This window comes from Excalfactoria chinensis, chromosome 5 (genome assembly GCF_039878825.1).
Source record: "Excalfactoria chinensis isolate bCotChi1 chromosome 5, bCotChi1.hap2, whole genome shotgun sequence".
NCBI classification, from domain to species: domain Eukaryota; kingdom Metazoa; phylum Chordata; class Aves; order Galliformes; family Phasianidae; genus Excalfactoria; species Excalfactoria chinensis.
This window is the reverse complement of record NC_092829.1, coordinates 38,314,557-38,332,080: the sequence shown is the minus strand read 5'-3', so window position 1 is coordinate 38,332,080 and position 17,524 is coordinate 38,314,557. Positions and strand designations below refer to the sequence as shown.

The window sequence follows — 17,524 nt, the reverse complement described above, 5'->3', positions numbered from 1 at the left end:
TGAAAACAAGCCCTTTGGAAAAAGATGGTTTTCAGAGCACAAGGAGGAAATAACGAACAGTTTCTACAGGTGCCTCTTAAGTTAGCAATTTGCATGTTCTTGGAACCATTTTAGAAGAAAATATTAATTTTTCATGTTCTGCATAAAGCATATAGTAGCCTACTAAATGAGTAAACTTGAAGTGAATCTCAAACTCATCTTCACTAAAGGAAAGAAAAACAAGGAATTGGAGAGAGAACAGAATGTGACAGTCTTTTTTGTGTTTTGATTTTTTTTTTTCCTTAAAGTGAAAAGATTACTAAAAATACCTTAATAGATATTTAAGAAGCTGTCATAAGTTGTACAGCTCTTCCAAGTCAGACTTTGTGGAGATCAGATTCAGAAGGCATTAAGTTACCATCTACAGTTTAAAGCACACATACTGTTCTCACTGAAGAAATCCTTGATAACTATCAAAAACTACATCCAAAGTTCAGAAGCTTCTCTCCAATGAATCACCTGCTCAGCACTGTCAGCTGTTATTCTCAAAGACTGTTAATGAAGCAAACATAAAATCTCAACCAGTGTGGCTATCTAGACCCAGATAACCTACTCACAACCATTTGATACCAATGTGGCTACCAAAGTGTTATTTCAGAAAAAGAGATGAAGGACTAAGTCTCCTTATCCATCTTTAACTCATCCTGTAGTTTCCCATCCTTACCCACTCCCACCTGCTGCAAAAAGGGATCAATAAACAAAGCCTGAGCAGCCTCCCAGCAAGTGCGTTCTGATACCCAGGTTTGAAGGACATCTACCAGTAACGCAAAGGATGTTACTGGTTCTAGTTGTTTGGTGGGTTTTGTTTTGATGGCTTTTCATTATTTCCTTAAAGCCAAAAGAACTGATACATGCTGGGGCAAAATTATGAGTACAAACTCTTCCCCAGCATTCCCCAAAATTCAGGACAAGAGAAGATATTTCAGATACCAGCAAGAGCAGTGTGTGGTAGCAGAAAAGCAAAATACCAGTCAGTTTGGAAGAATAAGACTGATGCAATTACAGTGAAATTGAGTTTTCTGCAACTGAGATAGATGACCATTTACTTTCTCCATTTATCTACCCACATCTGCACTTTACATTTCAAGAAGTTGAAACTCCTGCATCATCCCATTTATCTAAAGGATCAAAGGAAGCAGACAACCTACATGGAAAAAAATGTGGCCCTGGGATATACATTGAGCAGTTTTTCAGTAAATCTTATTTATTTCCTCTGAGTCTTCAATATCTAAAGCTTTTATGTATTCATTATCAGCAGCATGTCGAGTAGCATGATAACTTGACAAGGTTCTATTGAAGCAGCTTAGTGGGACATACAGTACTTACACTGCCTGATAAGAAAACATTCAGAAAGGTCACATCCTCTGTTGTATTCCCTATCTCTTTGGGCAGCAGCAGTTCAGGGTATTTTTGAAAATGAAAGTTTCAAAATATTCCTAGAAAAAGTGAGCAAAAACACTGTAATTTCATTAGCACACTATCAGTTGCTATTACTGTCCACAATACTTCATCAGAAGTGGATATTAAATTAAAAAGCCCTTGCCAAAACAGTTAACCGTGCTGACTAATGATTAGGAAATGAATCAGCTCAGTGCAACTTTTAGATCTGGTGCAATGATGTCCCACTGAATCCTGGTGTAGGAGAATGGGTTCCCCTTGCCTACTCACCTTGGTCCCACACACCAACTGCCAACTTACATAAGAAGTCAAGACAGTTTTAAGATAACCTGGATGAAAATGTGCACCCTGTCTGTGGCTAAAATGCATTTATAGAAGTAGAAAGGATGAACTCTACTTTAAAAATCATGTGATTTTTGAGACCTCTCACAATTGTTCTACAAAATGAGCAGCTCAGAACAAAGCGGCAAATCAGGAAAATGGTATATGGTGAGATTTCAGTAAGATAGGTAGAAAATGAGGCCACCTCAGGAGATAGCTGACAAGCAGTGATGCTAAAGCCCTTCATGTCCCTCAAAACTGGGGGGTTTACAAGCTGTTCTGGGGTCACATCTGTCAGATTTTGTCTCTTTTGCTGCGGTTTCTGTGACTCCAAGCAAGCTTGGCCAGATCAAAGAAATCATTGCTATTCTGGTAAAGGAATGCAAGATGGTAGCCCAGGTACCTCTGCTATAACACCACTTAAACACAAGCTGCTCAGACCTATTACTCTCCTTTGGACACATACTCTACATATGACATCCTCAGGGATGCATTCCATTTTCTGCATAGCTTAATGCATGTGTGCTTAGTCACAAAATCTTTAAATGTAGGCTCAATAGCAGCACTAAAAAGAATTTTAAAAGAATTAATTTCTCTGACCAGTAGTTTCTAGCAGTGAAAAGCTGCCTATATTGTCTAACATGACATGCTGCTTATTTCATTGAACAAAGTAAGCTGATTAGGTCATCTACGTGGCTACCTCCCTCAGTCATTTATTTTACTTCAAGCACACAGAACTCATTCAAGTGACTTCTACATACAGAAAAATGCAAATGTCATTATTGGATGCTATTAAGTGAAATATTACCTTTTGAAGAACTTAACTATAAAGAATGGTCTGACTGTAAATCTGGATCACAGCTGGATGCCACCACTGAAATAGTGAAATGAATAATAGGAGCAGGGGAAAAACACTATTAGACAAATTGCAGAATCATCATTTACATAAACACCTGCTCATAATTAAATCTTTTGAAAGACGATCAGTTTAAGACCCGGTAGGTACCACAACCCTGTTTGTTACTGCTCAAAGGCACACATTTCCCCCCCCCCCCCCTACTCAGGATGCTGCTGAGATCAGAATCGGCAGATTAAGGAGTTGCTGTCAACTGCTCAGCCCAAGAGAGAATTTTTCTTGTGATAAGGGACTGCATTTGAAAAAATGAGAGGAGTGGAGGGGTGAATACTCATAATGACCATTTCTCTAATTCTGATTGAAAATAAGCCATGCCATCAATTCTTGGTGTATTTTCATTAAATTTCACTCAATGACAGATGCCTAATTATTCCTCCTATTGACAACTCCTACACGTAAAACTAAAGTTGACTCTTGATTCAGGTAGTGAACGTGAGTAGACTGAGAGATGGAGAGGGAAATGCTCACTGCCCTTAATTTGCAATGTCAAGCCTTCTATGACCACCAGTATCATCACAGCCCTCAGCTCGAATGCCCCAGCAGGCTTCTGCTGGTAGCCAGAAGCTGCCCTGCACCAACATGCGACTCCACGTGAACCACAATTGAAGACAGAGTGCCACTAAACAAAGCGCAGGGCAAAGGAGCGGGTAGCAAGACTCTCCCATATTTTATTGGTAAATAATGTTTTAATCAGATAGCAGGGCAAATTCTAGCTCAAGGTGAAGCTGATATTACGCTTCTTCTGAAGATAAAGGGAAATGAATCTAACTTCGTATCTAGCTCTCTTTACAGCATCTCAACAGCACACTTAAGACCTTAAGAACACATGGATTGTGATTCAGCCTGAAACCTCCTGCTAGGGCTCACTATGCAGTTTAAGACTTAAGCTAACTGGTTTTCCAGAAACTCCACCTTGTGATCATTAACAACTGCTTAAAAAAAAAATAAAATCCTCATAGCAAGGATGCTGCAAACACAGACATGGTTCTAACTCAATTATCAATGGCCTCCATGTGTTCCAGTATCCATACTGTGAAAAGGAAAAAAAAACAAACAAAACAGGGCCTTTCCTTCTACTGATAATACACAATTTTATCATTTAAAGAATCTCTGCATGCAATCAAGGAATCTGAGCACCAATTTCTGAAATATGTTTAGCTCATATTTTAACCAGCTTTCTCTCCCTTTGCAAGACACCAACTTGCTTAAAACCTTTCTTAAGCAGATTAAAAAAAGGGAGGGAGGGGGTCAGAGACCAATATCCTAATTTGTAGTGGTAAAATGTTAATTTGGAATTGAAACTGTTAATAAACCACATCAATGGCAGTTTTAATCACATAAGGAAGTCTAATTAAATTAAAAGACTGTCACAGGGAGTCTTTGACCTGTTTGTTCAAAGTTAAGACCAGCAACTGAAGTCTCACTGCAGGGATTCTAGGATCTGAAAGCTTTGGGATTCCCCTCTGGCCACCTTTGATTCTTATTAGATTCCCCACCTCATGCAAAAAAATCCTAGAGGGAGATTGCCAACCTCCTGGCCCAAATACATCCTTACTGGGGTGCTGCTCTGCTTCACTACCCTTTTCAAAAGCAATGTAGAGCAGAAGGTGCAGGCCACAGAGGCAACTCCAGGCATAGATGAAGTCCTAGGTGAGCTCTCCCCAGCTCCTTTATGACTTCTGCTGATACTGGGAGATGCTAGCTCACCCGGAAGAAACTTCATGATTTACTGTCTTTAGACTCTTACTTAACATTTAGAGATGTATTTGCTCATAGCCAAAATTCAGTTCTTCTAGCAACATTAAATTTCCCATTAGCGGAACACAGATAGTTTCCCGTGCTTTTTAGGATGATCAGCTCTGACATCATTCCACAAGCAAGTGAGGAAGTGGTGGACTGGGTTGGCAAGCAAAGCATGCAGGATGATGTGAGTGGGGGAGTACACCTTGTAACAAACAATTCAGAGCAGATAGCAACCTACATCAAGCATTAACAATGAAATCAGCACAACTGGCTGCCTCTCTCAAGTGCCTGTTAACACTAACGCGTGCAGCAGGAGAAACAAAGAGGAATAATTAGAGGTCTCTGTGTGGCAGCAAGGCTGCAATCTCATTGGCATCATGGAGGTACAGGGGAATGGGGGGGGGAATGGGGAGGGTTCAGGCTCCTTAGGAAGGACAGGCTGGAAGATGGGGAGAGAGAGTTGCCTTTTCTGTGAGAGAATAACAGGAAAGTATAGAGCTCTGTCCCAGATTTTGAGTTCTTGCGCAGAATTCTGCAGGTGTACAAGTCAGCCCTCTGCTGCCCCCATCCCAGCATTTTCATGGAAACCCTTTACGCTAGGGGACAGAATCTCTAAGGCACAGTCAGCCATCTCAGGAGTTACAGCTCCTTTTCTGGAGCACAGCTGTCACAACATGTTTGTACAGCTGCTAGTAATCACAGGCTATGACCTTGACTAAGATCCCCATATTAGAAATAAAAATTATGTTAGGTGGCCATGGAAATAACATTATTCCATGTAAGGACAGAAATAATTTAACCTCCTAGAAATAAGTTCAGATATGCAATTTTTAAATGGTAGAGTGGGGAGAATTCATGCGCTGCAGTCATGCATACAGCATAAAACACATTTTAGGCAAAATGACTTCCAGAAGAAGAATAAGAGAGTCCTGAAACAGAACTACATTATGAGGAGACCCTGTGTTGTGTACAAAAAGTGAGCTGGAAAGCAAACCTCATTCATTCCTGGACTGAAGATCAAACTGGTGCGGTGCAAGCAGGGCCTCTCTAGAATGCATTTGTGTGAATTTGAGCTTCTGTGGGGTGTACCTCAAGGTTTTCTGAATACACAAATAAAGAACCCCAGGGAGCAGCAAAAATATCGGTTCAACACAGTACACTGTTTGGGACAGAAGAGTACAAAAGCAAGCATCAGGGGTAGCTGCTTTCAAACATGAATGAGAGCCCAGCATAGGACTTTTTGTCACCTATTAGCAAAGCCAGTACTGCTTAAACAATTGACTCATTTATTGCAAAACTACCTTAAAGCATTTAATCATAACAAATATAGAAAGGGATGAACACCTTCATTTTGACCATCTGCAATGCTGGAATATGCTGTTTGATAGAATCAGGTCAAACCTTAGTTTATAAAAGCAGCAGAAAAGGCAAGGAATGTTTTGTTTCTTTCAGGTTCAGTAATGGTTGTTTCAACCAGAATAAAAAAAGAAAGGATTCTTTTTTTGTTGTTTCTAACACAAGAGCTAAAATACACACACAAGTCTTAAACCCTATTAGAAAAAAATGAGTCCACTTCAACCTTATCAGACCTACGTTATAAATCAGTTTGTTCATTCTTTTCAGAAACTTAGATGATTTTTGATGAACGGTCTTGTGTTTGACAGATTTCTAATAGCATGTGACTGTCAGGCCATTTTAAGCGTGCTTTTACCTGCATCTTTCTTGGTGAGGACAAGTGAAAAGTGTGTGATGGAAACTTGAAGAAAGGGAAGTTGATGATGGGCTGAGCAGAGGAAATAAGGCAAGTTATTGATTTTCTGTCTTTGACCCATCTTTCAGCAGGGCCACAACAATGATTTTCAGTTTTGCATTTTTGCATTATTCAGAAATATGAAGACATGAGGCATTTACTTGAAAAAAATCTGTTGGGGAACCATATGTGGAAAATTCCATTTTAAAAGGTTCCAATGAAATTACAAGCATGTAAAGACAGAAACAAGGTAGAGTAGCTCCAGAAAAACTTAGCCCCAGTGTTCATTTTCCAGAAAAAAAAAAATATATGCATCAGATGTAATTCATACACTCCCTACACACCACACAAAAATCATGATGTCTTTGAAAGAATAATCACTATCGACATGAAAGATTAAAAACAATTAAAAGAAGCTCGCCCTCCTCTGCAGGTAGTTTCTGCAAAAATCAGTGAGAAGTTCGGATTGCTAAATTTTTCTTCAACAACAACAAAAAAAGTTTCAGAGAAAAAAGGACTGGAAAACATACCGATGTAGACATGTGAATCTCCATGATCCAAATCAATAGGAAATCAGAGCTAACTATCAAGCAGTTTCTTGTAAGGACTTCTAACTATTACTAAGTAAATTCCAAGTCTTCAATGTACTCATAAAAATTGAATTAGTTAGGCCCAAAGGCAGTGAGAAAAACTCCAGACTTCCATATCTGCTCACAAATGGATCGATAGAGCACTCATGAGTCCAACCCTGTGTGATGGCAAAGATCTGAGCATTCTATGTTATTACTGTATTGTAGTTCATTTAATGCTGCAACTATAGTCCATTTAATGCTGTGCTGGCTTCTCTTGCATTTTCCTCATATAAAAGTTAAGTATCCACTACAAAAATGAATCATCTAAACTCCAGGTAAAAGCTATCACAGTATGAAAGTAGAGATCACGCTGTGAAAATGATATCAAATGTGATATAAAAAGAGCTATCCTATTGAAAGTGTTTGTGGTTTGTAGTTTACCTCCTGTTAGCATCTCTCTCTGTATTGATTTCAAAACCCTATTAAGAAAGCAACTTCAGAATTGTTATAAAAGTATTTGAAGAGTACAGCCTGCTAGCATCTTTTTATAAGAGAAAAAACAATAGATATTAAACACATGTACACACAAACTACACTAGAAGAATGTCAGGGTCACAAAGTGAAGTACTCAGAGGTTTTGAGATGACATCATTAACATCCTCTGCATAATCTTAATTCAGCCCCCACCCACTGTATGTTTGTTAAAACACAATGACCTCTTCTCTCAGGTGATCCAGACATTGTTCTTCTCAAACCAATGCTCTGGGTCTGGCCTGAGCAGAGAAGGAGATTGCCTGCCTATACAATCTTCACCTGCTCTTAACAGAGACCTGGAAATACAAGACAAGCAAGACAAGGGACTAAGACAGGGGTTGAATGATCACAGGGTTAGCACTCTTGAGTTCTGCCCGTGCAGATTAGGGTCAGTATCGACCACTTCATCCTGAAAAAACTCAAGGCAAGTTACTTGCCTTCCCACACTGTTATTTGCAGCATCTTTACTTTCTGGGTCCTGAGAAAGAGCTCCAAATCACACCAGACTGCACTCATTAGCAGCAAACTGGAGTCTGTGGGTGGACAGGTTAGACACATTGCACTGTGGAGAACTGCAAAAACACCAGGGCCCTGCAACTCCATGCTTGAACCACCCAGCATTCCTATTTCTCAAATGTGAAAGCAGAAGAGCCTCATTGGCCATCTCAAAGTAAACACATTTCAAGAATAAGTGTTACTGTTTGTAAAACACACAGCAAGGAAAAACCCATGAGGAAATCAGCAATTCTGCACTCAGCCTCAATCTTGAGCAGCATACAGTACAGCAAGCCTGGGACTACCTGAGCCACAGTGAGAATAAAAACAACTTAAAGCTGTGCTCATTCAGCAAACACCTTCCACTTAGTGCACAGAACTATGCAGGGGGCTGTGGGAAAAAGCAGTGTGTGACCATGTAATTAGAGGCACTATCAAAATGTATACACACAAGGGGGCCCAATTAAGGGTTCGTGGATAGTATTTATATGTGTATATATGTGTGTTTAAAATTTTAACTTTTGAATTCTTGGCTTTGTTGCAGCGTACATCTTTCTGTACCCTTTAATCTGTTATTCCATATGTTGTTAAAAAAAAAAATTACAGAAGGGTAGAGGGAAAAAAAAAAAAAAGCCTGTAATGATGCATTGTATGGAATAGCACTGATACCAAAATATAAGTAAATACCTCATAGCACCAGCCCTATATCTTTCCACCTTAAAAATCACTTTTTCTCTCCATCTGTTGGAAACACCTAAAGTCCTCAGCTACTTCAAAGATTTCTACTTCTAGTTCTTCAGACTTTAATACAAAAATGACTAATTTGGCATCTCCCCTTACTGAAGACAGAGTCTCTGTTCCTCTTAACGGATTTGGCCCTGAAGTACCCCTCTAGAAGGCTTAATAACTCCTAAAAATCAGATTCCCTTGCAAATATGGAGATAAATTGAACCATAGAAGCCAGGAATTAAATGAAATACCATGAAGACAACAAGCAGTAGAAAGAACACAAAGAAGACTACACTGAATCCAAGTAAGAAAAGCATCATCCTTGAAGGCAGAAGGAACTCTGAGTGATAAGGGATTGATATGATGATAATTCAGTTCAGCAGAGAAGTGGCAGGAATTTTCTTTCTTGCTCTGCATGCTTCATAATCTGACACTAACACAAGGTTCAACAGCATCGTGTGTCTGTGTAAAATATGAGGGTAAAAGTAAACAACACATCAGCACAACCACCCCAAGTAACACAGATGCTAAAGGAAAAGGTTTCTTATCTGGACACCAAAAAAAACCCTTAAGAAAGAAAGGTAAAGGAAACTTTTGTTTCTATTCTTAAATCACCTTTGATGATATTAGAAATCCTGTTTCTATCCCTTAGCAAAAAGAAGTTTGATGTATCAAAGGAGTAGCTGTAGTTGTTCTGGTCGCACTCTTCTATATCGGATTATGTGTGGTGCCTTGCTGAATTTATTACATAAATGGTTGAATGATTTTATATTACAAGGAATCATTTTATTCCAGTTGATTCCCAGTCCTACTTCCAGTAGTTGAGCTGTGTCATGCCCTCTGTGTATACCTACAAATGCGTGACCATATCTTTCACTGTAATTAAAACCTCACAGCTGAAACTCTTCAGAAGTCTCTGAAAAGTATTTGGGGTTCCTCAGTGGAGGTTAAGAGAGGAGCTGTCACACAAAAAGCATGACAGCTCAGAGATCAAGCTGTTGAAAATGTACACTATCTGACCATATTTAGTTGCTCTACTAAAGCAACAGGATAGGTTATGTTTTTCCTTAGGTCTTACAGCACAATTAACAAACATGGCTTCAGATTCAACCATTTTATTCATCTGCCTTCCAGGCTGATGAAAGAACCAGAGAGCCAACAGCAGTATATTACACAGGGTGAGAACGTACAGCCATCTCTCTATCACTTACAATGCAGAAAGAATCACCATCCAAGGCTTGCATGAAGGTGAATGATCCAGCATGGCTGAAACTCACCCTGGGTAATAACAGTGTGAAACAATCTTGAAGGTTCCCCTAAATCCAGCTGTTGTGATAGCAGGCTGTTCCTCTAGCAGCAGAGTGGATCTTTCTTCACCTCGCTCCCTACGCAGCCAGTGGACTGAAATCATCTACTCCAAGCATGGAGCTTAGATGTGCTTATTATATATTCTACCATCTCTTGCAATGTCCTCTGCACTAGGCTAAAGTTTTAGGGCTACCTCATAGAAGGAACCATTGCAGAAAATACTACCTACCAGGTGTCATTTCTGAGGGACAGCATGCTTCAGCAGATCTATGACCTTCCCCTAAATGAAAAAGAGATGTGGAACTAAAAGCTATTCTCTCTAATGCCAGCAGTCACATGGCCATTTCCGAAGTTACACTGTTTGCATCTCTCTTAACAAAACCAGCGAGGTATGTGGGTAAAGCATTCTTAAGGGGTAGCCTTCAGCATTATAAGAGATCCTCCCTCGTCTAGAATAGGCAAGGAAAAGCCACAAGTTTCTTGCATTTGCAAAGAAGTGGGTATCGTGAGAAAAGCGGCATTCTGGGAAGGCCTACGTTTTTACATATTGAAGACACAGAGTAACTTCTCATTCAGATACACTGAAAAGTAGTAAGAAGCAACAAGTCACCCACGAGCCCAGTTCAAAGTACCAAGTCAACACTACAAGCACATTACCCAACTACAATACCAGAGATTGTGAACACTACCTCTCCTCAAGAATGAAATAAAGGAATGCTGCCATCTTACCCAGTCAGTAGGAACAACACATAAGAACTAAATCTGGATGAAACTAAACTGGACTATTTCATTATAAACTCAGTACTAAACAGAACATTTAGGAATTGAGCTATTTATCATGAAATCTTTGATTAGTCACACAACAACCCATCTGAACACTTGGTGAATTCCATGCACATTAGCCCATCACAAGGTATTCAAGTCATGACTCCACTTTGTCAAACAACATCTGCAGCTCATGTGAATGGGCGGAAATGCAAATTGCATGCCCTCACCTCATTGTCAAGTCGGGATATTTTAAAAAGAAGTAGGAAGGAGCAGAGAGGAGTTCATGAAACACTTAGCTGAACATATTCCCCAGTTTTGAGATGGGACGTAATCGCAGAACACAAAGGAGTATATTTTCCTGTAATTATGCAGTGCTCCATTAATGCCAGATCATTTATAAAATACCTAACTGGAATTGCCAGATAGTTCATTGAAACCATTGTCTCTTCAAAGCTACTGTAGCACATTCTTCCACTGATTAATTGCACAGAGCAGGACTTTTGACTTTTAAGATCTTTCCCGAACATTTCCCTACAGTATTGCCTTCAGTTCCATGAGGTGCTCGCAATTTAGCTCATGAAAGGTGGTGAAGTTAAAAGCTTCTTTCATCAAGACAGTTCCGTTAAAAATTAAGTCATGAGCTTCCCAAACACTTAAATATATATATATATATATATGTATTTTAAGATATTTCTCAATAGATCTTTGTAATCTTTTCAAATACTAGAAGGTCACTTATGTTTTCAAGGCCGTTTAGCAAGGTCAGGTTGTAATGAGCTGCAACTACTTTATTTGTGATTTGTGGCTCTGAGGGATTAATTGTCCCCACTCTGTCTCATCCACAATCTAAGGCCGAATTGTCAAAATGATCCATGGCTTTCGTCCCCAGGCCCATGGTTTCATTATTAAGGTGCGTTCTAATCGATAGTAGCATTTTTAACATTTTGCCCCTTACGTTTTATCAATCCTTATTATCTAATGACCAATACTGAACTGGCACAAGGTTTTTCAGAAACACACTGACAGATTACAACAGGCAGTCACATGCATTTGTAATTAGACTTCATTACCATTACAAGCGCTGAATGGGAGCAGAATAAAAAGGCAGAAGGAATGTACCCAGTTCACAGAGCTCATCCCATTTCTTAGAGCCCCCGCAGGAGACCGACTCTTAAAGAAAAAAAAAAAAGAAAGAAAGAAAACGCATCAAAAAGCGTAAATTTCGGATCTTTTTTCAGGTTAATATGTTCCATTTACTCCATTCCAGCGGCCCAAGCGACGTTAGAAGCTTTGGAAATTGCTGACTATCTAGAAGTTACAAAGTTTTGGTCTGACAAAGAAAACACTCACTGCAAAACAAAGCCAGCCTATTAATTCAAATACAGAAACGCTGTACTTAGATTCCTTTTCACAGTTTAATCTGGTCTCGTGTTGATGGGACAAATATGAACACTAATTTTCTTTCCGTCCTGGAAACTGGAGCTATGACAGATAAATAGCATTGCCCCATATCTAAATTCACTACTGGCTCTTACAGAAAGCTGAGGGGACAGATTCTCCACTGCTGCATACTGGCTTAGTTCCACTGAGGTAAAAGGAAAAACACTAATTTACATGTGCTGAACATTAGGCCCAATAGTGGTCGTTAAAAGAATATTGCCCATGAGTAACATTTTCCAGGATACAGAAAAGCTGAAATATTTTAAACTCCATAGCATTCATTTTCTCTTCTTTTCCTAGGAGAAGGGAATCCCAGACTGTCTTCGTGAAATGACACCCCTGGCCTTCTGACTTTCTTACTCAGTGAATCTTGCCACCTTCCCAAAGTGACCTTGTCAAAAAGCAAGCAGCTTCCATCTCCAGGCAGCATGTGAAACTGCAGGCTACATACAAACATGCATCAATTTCACTAGGAATAAAATGTGACACAGCATTCCAGTGTCTGGCAGAGCTTGTCCTTATTAATACATTGGGAATCATCTAACCTAGCTTTAGACATCCAAAGGGTAGACATTTAATTGTGAGTTTGTCACTGTAGGCTTTTCTACAGTCAATGGAGATAAACAGGCATCTCCAGGGGACAATTCATCTGACCTGCCTATTTTAGGCTGAGATGAATCACTCTCTGAAAGTGCCAATTTTTCTTCAATTGACTGTAAAGTGAATCTACAGTAACTTCCCCAGATTTAGACATCTACATCTCATATTTTGTAGAAGACACCTGAACTATACCCAGTTACTAGAGCTCAAATCAGCATCTTCAGCAAATCAGTAGTGTGAAGCAACTGTTCAGTAGAAGTGAATTTTTCACACCAAACCACATTTCTGTTCATTTTCCAAACCCTGTCACGTATAAGAATCATAGAATCATAGTATAAGAACAGTATATAAGTATATATAAGTATAAGAACACTGCCTTTGTTTGAGTTAGTTGCAGTTCCAAACCAATAAGTCTCCACAATACAAAAAATTAAAGACAAAATTGAGTTTAACTCTGTCTGTTGCAGTAATAATGCCTTGGTTTGTTTTGTCCTCTTCAGAGCTGACTTCTACAGGGTAACTCTCCTGACTACACCACTGAAGCACTTTCAGTACACGCACATATTATAGAACACAATGAGCATCTTTCATCGGTAATTTTTCTTCCCCTACAGCCACAACAAGCTTTTTCTTCCCAGACACATTCACTGACACAGACTTTCAATTTTTAGTTTTAAACCTTTGTCACTTCATAGCAACATACAAGCTGGATAGATGTTCTACCAAAAGGGAGCAACAGTTCCACATACCTCCCTTTCATAAGCAAGATCTTCCAGATACATATCTTTCCCCATGGGATAAGTTGATATTGCACATTCAGAAGGCTCTTTTCTATTATTATTTTTAGACAGATGATCCATTAAAGAAATACCTAGCATTAGCACTATATTCACAGATATACTCTATACCCTAAGGCTAAAATGAGTGCTCAGATAGAATCTCATCCATGACCCATCAGCATTTACCTTAAATGACAGTCCTATATGTTTTCCCTTTAATGAAAACCTCTTACCGGACACCGTCTTCACTGATGTTCAATGTACCCCATCTCTTTTTCTCACCAAGGCTGAACCAGCAACAGCATTTCTGTAACACAAAAATACAAGGTACTCCAGTTAAAGTAAACAATTTGGCAACATATTAAGTATGCTTTGGATGGAGGTTTTTTTGTTTGTTTTTTTCTGGCTTTTAAGAAGTCACAGCCTCCAAAATGTCTTAGATTAGTAGCTAAAATCATAAATGAGGAAAGCATAATGGAAAAAACAAAAGGGAAACTAAGATAAGAAACCCTCTTCACTACTAAGATCTCCTTTATCAACTTGTTCATTTTTGATATATCACAACTATTATCACTAGAAAGAAAGTTTGGGCACGTGACCAGTTAAACAATCAAAAAATTAATCAGTTTCGTTCTGCTCTATCAATTTATTTCAGTCTACAATTTCACTCTATACTGCGTTGCTACAGAGCAACCTATTTGCTCAAAACATGCCTCCAGCAATCAGTCAAGTTATTGGGTATCTGCTTACTGATCTTCTTGATGTCGCCCTGTGGCAGATTCTCCTCTCTCACTCATATGAAGGGAGAATATTAACCCTGGCTCATGTAAAGCTGTGTGTAAAGTCAGCTCTGAAACCTACCAACATCCTATTCATTTACTGAATTTTAGCACATTTTAAATGTTGTTGTTCAGATGCTTAAACATACTTTTGCAGAAGCACTCCACAAACTTTTTGTCATCGTTCATAATAGTGCCAGAAAGGAACATATTTAACCAGAATTTTAGCTTAAACCCATGGCTGATCTCAACTGGGAGCAACATGGTGGTTTGTTTTTTTTTCTATAAACAAGTATTGCAAATACTCTCTATACAGATCTAAAGTGTAAATCACTAACAATTTATTTCCCAAGCAAGCATTTTATTTAGGTGGTTGTGCAATAACCATGGGGAATACCCCTACTAACTGAATTTAAGAGACTAGATAGAACAAAAATAATCTGACCATTTAACCAAATACTGAAGACATCAACTGCTATGTAAAAGAGAGATTATGTGCTGCCTCACAAACCCCTGCCAAAGTTGCCAGCAGCCCTACTGAGGACCAAGTCTAGCAGCGAGGGGGTATCCACACTAATAACGAGTGGGATGCTCTGGTTGCTCTCAGAGGTGGTAGGACTTCAAGGGTAGATGTGGCACTGAGAAGCATGATTTGGTGACATGGTGGTGATGGGCTGAGGTTGGATTTGGTGATCTTAGTGGTCTTTTTCAATCTTAATGATTCTATGTTTCTAAAAGGAGCAGAAAGGGAACCACCTGTTCAGCAGATCTCATGTCTGAATTTCTGTATTCTTCAATGTTAAATATTGCTTCACACAGAGACTCAGATGAGCAAGTACCACAAAAAGGTCTGAAAATCTGAAGGCTTTAAAACAGTCTGAGCTCCCAGAGCTCTTCAAGGAGTACTTCAACACAAATTCTGATTCCTCATTGTATCTTGAACAGCCACCCTCATTTGGGGAGCCTAGACTCAAAGGGACAAGAGAAAAGTGGCAGAAGCAGACAGCTTCCATCCTACAGAGTAAGTGCCAGGAGCCAACACAAGCTGCCAGATGACAATTACGGGGCTACAATTACACTGCCTGTAATAAACAACAGCAGAAAGGAAGTGTATGTTGATTCAGGTTGCCTAATTAAAGTCAGCAACCGGACTTGACAAAATCACCCTTTTTTCTAAAGGCCTCTTGTTCCCATGCATTCTCAAAACCCCCAGCTCCTTATTTATTTATTTACTGGAGGAGGAGTTACATTATATTGCATCAGTGCACAAAGAAAGTGCTTTCCTTCAGGAAATCAGCACCTATTTATTTCATAGCATTATTTTTGAAGACTAATTTCAACTTGATTCCCACAATCTCTATACTCAAGTAGACAATAGTCTACAAGTTTGAGTTTTAAAAAGTAAAGTATTATTTCTTTGCAATACACAGCAAAAGAAAAAAAAAAAGATCTGAAAGACAAGAGCAACATGTACAAAATGATTTTCTAATACAGTAAAAAAAATAATTCTGCTCTTATGTGGAAACCTTATAGTCGCATTTCAAAGCAGAACAAGATTTTATTACCAAAATAAAGTCCTGACAACACAGATTTATAAGGAGTATGGTGACACTAATTAGAAAGCCTTATGAATGTTTGTAGAGTAATACCTTAAAGAAGTTGAATAGAAACATTTTCCTCCACACTACTGGCAGAATACTGTCAAGTTTAAGAGCAGGTACTTTGTCATTAATTTGCCCCTGTAAAGCTCTTAGGCTTTAGCTACTAAGGAAAGAAACGAAGAGGAAGTATCTACCCAGGTAAATCACGTGCCCTGTAAACTACAGCACTTGGAGCCTTGGCTCTCATAGTAAAAATAAAATGCCTGGATATAAAACTAATAGCAAGTCAAAGAAAATACTTTCTCTGATGGGTGCTGCGATGTACTGGCACAAATGGCCTAATGATCCCTGTTAAATTTTCAGAAGAAAGGTCAAAAACTAGCTTATCCCCTAAACCTCACCCTCTCTCTCATTCCAATTGTGTTCATGTTGGAAACACTTGAACTGAAGAGGTGAAGCAGAATTTGGCTCCACTGAGCTCAGTAACAAAATTTCCACTGAACTTGCTGGAGACAGGATTTCATTTACAGGGCGTTTGATTTAAGAGAATATTTTAGTCTGTTGCCTCTTGTCAAGTCTGAAATCAAACATGGTGTCTTCCAGGATACTTGAACTAACTCACAGATTAACTAGTTGTAGTTCATTTTATAATGGAAGACACTTTTCCAGTGTGCCACCTGAAACACACATCTGCCAGTGAATCGGACAAGCCACCAAGAACATAAACCATTAAGCATAAAGCATTTTGCTCTGCTTTTAAGTGTTGTGGAAATGAGAAAAAGAAAAAAAAAATAAAAAAATCCCCTTATCTGAACACCTTCATTTCTCATTTACCAAGAGATACTTGGAACAGACTGCAAACAAGAAAACCTTTGGATTCTGCAGCCTTTGAATGGAAGAGGACCAGCAGCAGCTTGGAGATTTTTCCTATAGATCTTTAATTCCACATGTAGGTAGAAAATAAATACTTCCCTCTTCAGTAACAAGCAAACCTAGCAAGTTTAGGAGCCGACCAAACAGCACCAGTGACCACCAACAGATGAAAGAAATTGACACAGTCCCTTTTCAAAGCCAGCCTGCTAACCAGCTTCAATGACTTTTCAGGCAGCCTACCTGGTTTTGTTTGCAGCTTTAATACACTGGTGGCTACTTATGCAAAAAAGGGGAAAACTAATTAAATTTGTTTATGTATGTTATCGTGCGGAGCACTCATTTCCAGACATCAAGCTATGAATCATTAAATAACTGCTAAATTGGTCTCCAGGGATAGATGATGCCTCAGCGTTGGGCAGGCCCCCATCCCAGCAAAGCCAGGTGTGCTCTGCAGCGAGCAGGCATTAAAACTGCTTTAAAGGCCACGAGTTGGGTATGCAGCCAGGTCTCACACTGTGCTGTGAGTGGTAGGAAATCATGAGAACAGTGACAGCCCTCCTGTCAGAGTTACTCCTCCGCTTGATTAATGAGGGCATTTGAAAGACAATTAGCCAGAGCAGGTTTGGCTGCAACTAGCTTATCAATCAGGCACCCTCCATTCAAAACACTATTGCTTTCTTTTGTTTTTCCCCTTGCAAAAGAATTGTATCTGTGGTACACAAACAACCAGGGACCTTTAGATGGTATTTGAAAAGAGGAGAGCAGAATGTAGCAAACCACAACTGAAACTGTATAAAGAAAGAAAAAGCCACAAGCTACTGATTACTGCAACTCTCACCATATCAAACACCTCCAAGTTTAAGCTAAGTTCTCAACAAC

The 17,524-nt window shown here is 39.2% G+C and overlaps 1 long non-coding RNA gene across 1 annotated transcript in view; it reads right to left on the bottom strand.

Moving 5' to 3' along the window:
- Positions 1-17,524, bottom strand: part of LOC140252969 (uncharacterized) — a 210,112-nt gene that overhangs the window by 144,877 nt on the left and 47,711 nt on the right. The window contains exon 2 of the long non-coding RNA XR_011903748.1: positions 13,626-13,699. This is a non-coding gene — a long non-coding RNA (uncharacterized lncRNA). The remainder of the gene's footprint in view (positions 1-13,625; positions 13,700-17,524) is intronic.